Source organism: Wolffia australiana, chromosome 2, assembly GCF_029677425.1.
Source record: "Wolffia australiana isolate 7733 chromosome 2, ASM2967742v1".
Lineage (NCBI taxonomy): Eukaryota > Viridiplantae > Streptophyta > Magnoliopsida > Alismatales > Araceae > Wolffia > Wolffia australiana.
In genome coordinates, this window is record NC_135836.1 from 9,692,076 (window position 1) to 9,698,868 (window position 6,793).

The 6,793-nt window shown below is 34.0% G+C and overlaps 1 long non-coding RNA gene across 2 annotated transcripts; it reads right to left on the minus strand.

The window, feature by feature from the left end:
• Positions 1-3,965: 3,965 nt before the first annotated feature.
• LOC144715186 (uncharacterized) lies at positions 3,966-6,108 on the minus strand. 2 transcript variants are annotated; one of them, XR_013584546.1, is made up of 2 exons: positions 5,766-6,108; positions 3,966-4,101 (listed from the first exon to the last, which is right to left on the minus strand). It is a non-coding gene; the product is annotated as an uncharacterized LOC144715186 (long non-coding RNA). The 2 variants fall into 2 exon arrangements; XR_013584547.1 differs by having other exon boundaries at positions 5,756-6,108.
• Between the last annotated feature and the right edge of the window lie 685 nt (positions 6,109-6,793).

Here is a 6,793-nt window from a genome sequence, read left to right on the forward strand (position 1 = left end):
AATTAATGAATTTTACATTATATTCATGTGTTTTAATGACTATATTTGCTTGTTATCCTATTAAAATAAAGATAAATCACTTACACTTTCATTTTCTTATTATTTCTGATTTTTTATCATTTATCACATGGAATTTAACCTCATTTTAGAGAAGAAATATTTTTTGCAGGGCCTTAAATATTTGGCTAAAGGTTGGTAAGGGTTTTTTCTAATTTTTCTAGAATTTTTCCATATTTTTATATAATATTTTGACCATTATATAGCCAAGAAATAATTTTTATATATTTAAATAATACATATTTAATTTATTTTTCATTTTATAATGCATTTATATATATACTAAAGGGCATCCACGTCATTCGCCCGAAATTTGGGCGAATGAGTGGATGATTATTATTAAATAATAAGAGAGAGAGAGAGAGATCGATTGATTTTTTAAAAAAAATAGGGCCACCGACATGCACGTACATTGGAAAAAAAAGTGTGCATGCGGCGTCGAGTTGCCGTGTGCATTTAATGCACGCGAAAACCGACATGCACTTACATTAAAAAAAAAAGCGTGCATGCGGTGTCGAGTTGCCGCGTGCATTTAACGCACATGGCAATCGACACACGTGATTCAAAAAAATCAAACATTGCGGCTATTTTTGCCTTCTTCTGTGTACTTTACAAAAGAAAAAAATAATAAAGAATGAAACAGGGCGACGTGGCCTCTTTTTGACCATTTAAAAGGGTTTCAAATACCCAATGATTGCGCACAGACGTGGATATCGACGATGAAAATGTCAAAAATTGCAGCTACTTTTGTTGTTTTTAATTTACAGGGCGACGTGGCTTCTTTATAGTTGTTCAAATAGATGCATTATTCTCCAATCATTGCGGGCGGAGGACGCGCACAACGACATGTCAGAGTGCGATCTGAGATGGCAGAAAACGAGAAAAACATATGCCGACCAATAGAAAAATGCCACTTCCAAACTTTTTGGAGGAGAGAGAAATAAATCCAACGGCCTAGATTAATCCTCACTAAAACCTTGATATCTTGAGATCTAGACGTCCGATTGGGTTGAAATTTTGAGGGTAGGTTTGTCTTTTCTCCCTTTACAATCCAGAAGGTTGAATCTTTAACTAGAGGTCTAGAAATGGGCAAAAACCACTTTTTGAAGCTCTCTCAAAGGAATTGGCCAGGAAGGACACAAGGGATGCTTTGGAAGTCGACAGTTTTTTATTCTACACTCAAAGTTGTAAGTTTTTGAGTTGTATTTCAATCTTCTTCTTGAACGATTCTAAAATGCCAAGGCATGGGCGAAATGTACATGCCCTAGAAGTTGGTTTTAAATGAAATTGGCGCTGGATTTTGATTCTGATTCAAGATCTGATTTTTGATCCTTAATTCTACATCAATTTAGAACATTTCTACTACATTAGATTTTTAATTTAGGGTCGGATTTCATCTTTTCCCCAAATTCTTCACTTTCTCTCTCTAGATCAATTTGTCTAGTTTCTCTCTCTAGATTTTGATTTTTATTGTTTAGGAATTTATTTTAATATATAAAAAACCTAAAAATAAAATTGGATTCGAAAATTCATCCATCTTGAAGTCCAATTTAAAAATCCCTTTCTTGATTATTTAATTCCCAATTTTAATTCATAAAAATTGTCTTAAATTTTTATTATAATTGGGAAATTAATAATCTGAATTAATCTGATCTTAAAATTTAAATATTCCTATCTTGAGCTTTCTGACCAAAATATTTAAAATCAAAATTAAGTCTTACTTGGTTTTGATTAATTAAAAACATTATTAAGCATAATTAAAAAAATTTAATTGCGAAATTTATTCATCTTTGAATTAATTCATTGAAGTTGGATAAAAATTCTTATTTGTTGCCTCCTTGTGGTTCGACCCCTTGCTTGCTCTATATTCTATATTTAGTGATTAAGGGAAATTATAAATTTTATTGTTTAAGTCTAAACGCCAAATCACGACATATTTATGTGCATTTTTAGGCTTATTAAGTACCGCATATACTATGTGATCAAAACACCACAGCCCTCGCATAGCGCTTTCCAAAGTATAAACTCTTTGTAAAGGACCCACTTTCTCCACTCATTTTCTCCCAAGTGCTTTTCATCATACTGTAATCGCAAAATTAATAGAATGTCCTTAATTGAGACATTTGCATTTAATGAACCTTTGATGTAACAATAGTAGTGAGTGACATCCCACTTTATGATATCCAATATAAATAATCTAATAAGCAAAAGAAGAGTAAGAAGAGAATGAAAGGTATTAGCAATAGATAATCTAATTGGTGACAGCCAATCATTAACCAAACTCATGATTGGCATCAGCCAATCATTCACGTAAAACCATTACATCGTCGCTCATCGCAATGCCATAATGGCATTTAATAATAACAAAATCACGTTTTCTCCTTTTACTGACGAAGGGCGCCCGAGATGAATGAAAAGAAAGAATGCATTTTTTGCAATCGCTTTATTATGTAGAACAATGCGAAGACCAATTAAAAAAATGAATAACTTTCCCTTATCTCTCCTTAGAATAGTCAAAGATGACGATGCCCATTGAGCTATCAAGCAACACATGGCCCCACATGTAGATGTGGTGCACATGTGTCTATCTCTAAGATGACAATAAGGGCATATGATGATGTGGCTTGCAATGATGCACCGCCAAGTCACATGCATTTTAATTATTTAAACCTTTTTATTCCTTGTTTTTTTTATTTTTCTTTAGGGCACCAGGTGGCACAATGAGAACAGTCAATCATGGATGACAAGACAGAATCTCAGTCAATCATCACATTTAATGCCACACAAGACAGTGATGGCGCTGATGAGGACAAAGGGAGAAAAATATTTTAATAAAGATCAACAGCTACAAATTATCTAACTTCATAGCTTGATATCCGATGATCAATAACTTGGATTAAGCTGAACTTTTAAGGGCAGCTTCGTTTTTCCTTCATCTATCCATACATGTGCTTGAATATAAATTGAGCCCCAATCTTTATAAAAAAATATTTAAGCTCACTTCCTCATAGAGAGGCTGATTCAAAGAAATTGAAGTTTTGAAAGTCCATCAAGTGTTCCTCGGTGTCTTTAGTGCTTGGAGAGGTTCAATAGAGAAGTACAAAGGTTGATCTACAACATGAAGATGCTGTGATCCCAGCAAAATATAGGGATCTAAGGTTAGCCTTTCGCCTTATATTGAATCATTTCCGACACATTTAGTTAAATTTACCATCTTTTCCATCTATCACCCTCATCCAATACCATCCTTCATCCACTCTGTCATCATCCCTTATCATCCACTCTCACCCCATTTCGCATCCCCTTTTACACTATCACGATCTCATCACCTATCCCTTTCAACTACATCACACTCTCTCATCTTTATCATCCTTCTGTTTTGTTCTCACTATCCATACCACTACACATAACAACCTATTCTTCATTCCTCCTCATGTCTACATTCTTATATTTTGTAAACACTAACTTCTAAAACCAAAATTAGCGAGGTCTTATCATACACTCTTCTCTCCTCTCACCATCATAATTACTATTGTTAAGCATTCACTACCGTATACATAACTCTTCTCATCTCTGTGCTTCAACCAATTGAGATCATACTTTCCCTAACATATGTTCCCTATGGAGATGACCCATACTCATCACTAACTAATTAAATTATTTACGATTTAAGGTATATAAATTTTTTGATTAAATGAAAACTCTCAAAGACAAAATTTAACCCTGATTTTGAGTTCATTAGAGCCATATAGGTTAGAAACTTAACATGATAATTAACTCTAATTCATCTTTAATTAATTAAACTATCTGATGGTATACATAATTTATAACTTGACAAATAAATGATATTGTGACACTAATCTTATTCATTACACAGATACATAAGCTATAGGGTCACATGTGCAATATCTTCGGATATTGGTGGATATATTTAAATTTTAAGGGTTTTTAATAAAACTTACAAAATGAGGGAGTGCCCATTTTACATGTCCATGCTGGCCAGATATGGGTGTATCCTTTTCTTATCGCTTCTCAAAATCCTCACTGCAGCAAATGTCACTAGATGGTTAAAATATTTACTAAATCTTCAAGGAGTATTGAACAAATTGAAGAGGAGATGCATCGTTGCATTGATCATGCTTATACATCTAGAGGTCAGGCATGTGAATAATTTGAAGAGATTCTTTCAGTAAAAAGACTTGAAACATGTGTTCTAGATATTATCAGTCAAAGGATACTATCTAGACAAGCTCGGTCTGGGTTGTGTTTATTGAGAGGACCTAATTCTTACCTAAAGTTTCGTCTGAATCTAGTCTAGTCTTATTCGGTCTAGGTGCAATCTTGTTGACTAAAATCCAGAATTAAAATTTTGGCATGGACTTCCTGTACAATGAATCATTTACTGTCTACTAATCTATCAAATCCATCTCAAAAATTACACAAACTCCCATTCGATACATCTTCCTAGCTTGGATTTGGCTCTGTTCAATCATCACACCACATCCAACATAGCATTGTTTATATAGAATCACAATAATATTGAAGTGAAAAATGAGAGAAGATATCCCAAAATTTAAATATTAATGCTACCAAAAATTGATTAAAAAATTTATTCTTCATCTCTGTCCTTTCTAGTGTCCTCGAGTATGTCATCTTCCTTTATATAATCCTCAATAGTTTTACAAGCTAGTCATTTTAAATTCATCAGTATGGATATGGTATGTACTGATATTAGTCATCGTGAAAGTGATGATCACTCTTCCTACTCAAAAAATAATATGATGATCCACCTACTGCACAAATAGAGAGGAACCATTCAATCTTGTAGACCAAACTTGATACAACCATCTGTGTGGGTCATCACAAGGACCATAAAAGGATCTTTCTATTTTCCATCCACTTCACATTTATTGTATTTATTGATAAGCTCAAAAAAAATGTGTGTTTATATGTCGTTACTTAGGGATTTTTTGAGCTTAGTCACTAAAATTTTTATATCCCTCAATACTTGAGTAAGGGGTCGATCCTAGGGAGGCGACGGTGCATTCAGTTGTCCTCAAATCAGGGATTAGCACTAAAGTTTTAATAGCCAAGCTCCATTTACTTTTGACAGATTTACTGATCAGTCAACATCTCTTGGCAAGATTTACTACTCATCCATTGCAAAGTGGCTTAAGTAGAATTGTTTTTAGAATATTTTCTCTTTAGTCAATTAGAAACGATTAAGAGAAGGAAATTGATCCCAATAGTTGTTACCAAATGTTTTTGCTAATGATTAATTCAAACTTATCCTGGACTAGGATGCCTAAGATAGTATTTCTCACGAAGTATATTTTTATTTGATCAATTTCTCACGGATTTAGGAAGTTTAAGCAGAGTTTTATTATTTTTATTCATTTTATACCAATTAAATTCAAATTGTAGCTATGTCCTCAAACCACAAATCGTGAATGTGATTCACGATTTGCTGAATTTCAGAGGCGAGAGATTGAAATTTTCTTGATTAGATGGAACGAAAGCGATTAGGAATAGAATGTTGGTAATAGATCTAAGAGGAATAATCTGAAAACAAACTAAAAATTCACAAGCTAAATGAGTAGCGGTGGAAATGAAAAAGAACGACGGCAAGCGTGAGCTAAATGAAAATTTTCAGAAATTTAACAATGAAATACGGTGAAAAACTTGAAGAAAGATAGACCTAGATGTACCAGAAGCAATCAGAGAGTTAGTTTGAGCTAATCCCGAGCAACGAACGCCGAGTTCTTCTCCAATTTGGTTTGAATTTGACGAAGAATTGCGGCGCCGGATCTGCGAAATTGCTGCTCCAATCCGTCTCCAAATCACCCCTGGCGATTCTTGAGTCTTGAGGGAGGCCAGGCGATCCTTCCTTCAGCTTGAAAATCAAGAACCCTTTGAAATTTTTGGTTTTTTTTCTTTTATCGCCGTGGAATCGGAAAGAAAAGCTCTTCCGATTCCGTTACTAACTTCTTCTTATTCATTTTTCACGCAGGTCGTGCGCATTCTGCCGATTGGTCCATGTCGCGTGATATCCATTTTACGCACGGTGAGCGTGCGTGTGAAACGCACGCAACATATGAAACACACGCGACACGCACGGTGCGCTTGTGTGCGTGTCATGCACGGAAGGCAACGATTTGCCTTCTGATTGGCTGGCACCGTCTCCCTGTGCTCTGCGCAACTCACACATGTCGTTAGCGCTTAAAATGGCCCAAATAAGGGCCATTTTTATAAGAAAAATGATTTTTTATTAAAAACAAATCGTAATAAATCCTAAAAACCATTATTTAATATGTAGAAAAAGTATTCTGTTGATTGAAAAATTAGTTTTATATTTTAATTTCTTTTTATGAATAGAAATAGGCAGTCAATCATTTAATTTCGAATGGACCTAAATATTTATTAGAAGTATTATCTAACTTGCAATTCAAGGAATTTATTATTTTAACCTGAAATGATGATAACATGCATTAAAATTCCATGTTTTATCCATGAAAAGCCCTAAAAATATGATGAAATTAGCTCTTTATTAGCTTCTACTTGCATGTTATCATTTATGACTTGGTGTTAAGCTTTTCTCTCTAGCTACATCGATGAAATCATCAGTAATGAACACACCAAATGTTTAGATGGTTGATCTAGAATAATTGGATGGCGGGTCAAAGTTGAAGAGGTGGACAGTTTGTTGAGAAATTTTATAATGTGGATCATAAAAAAC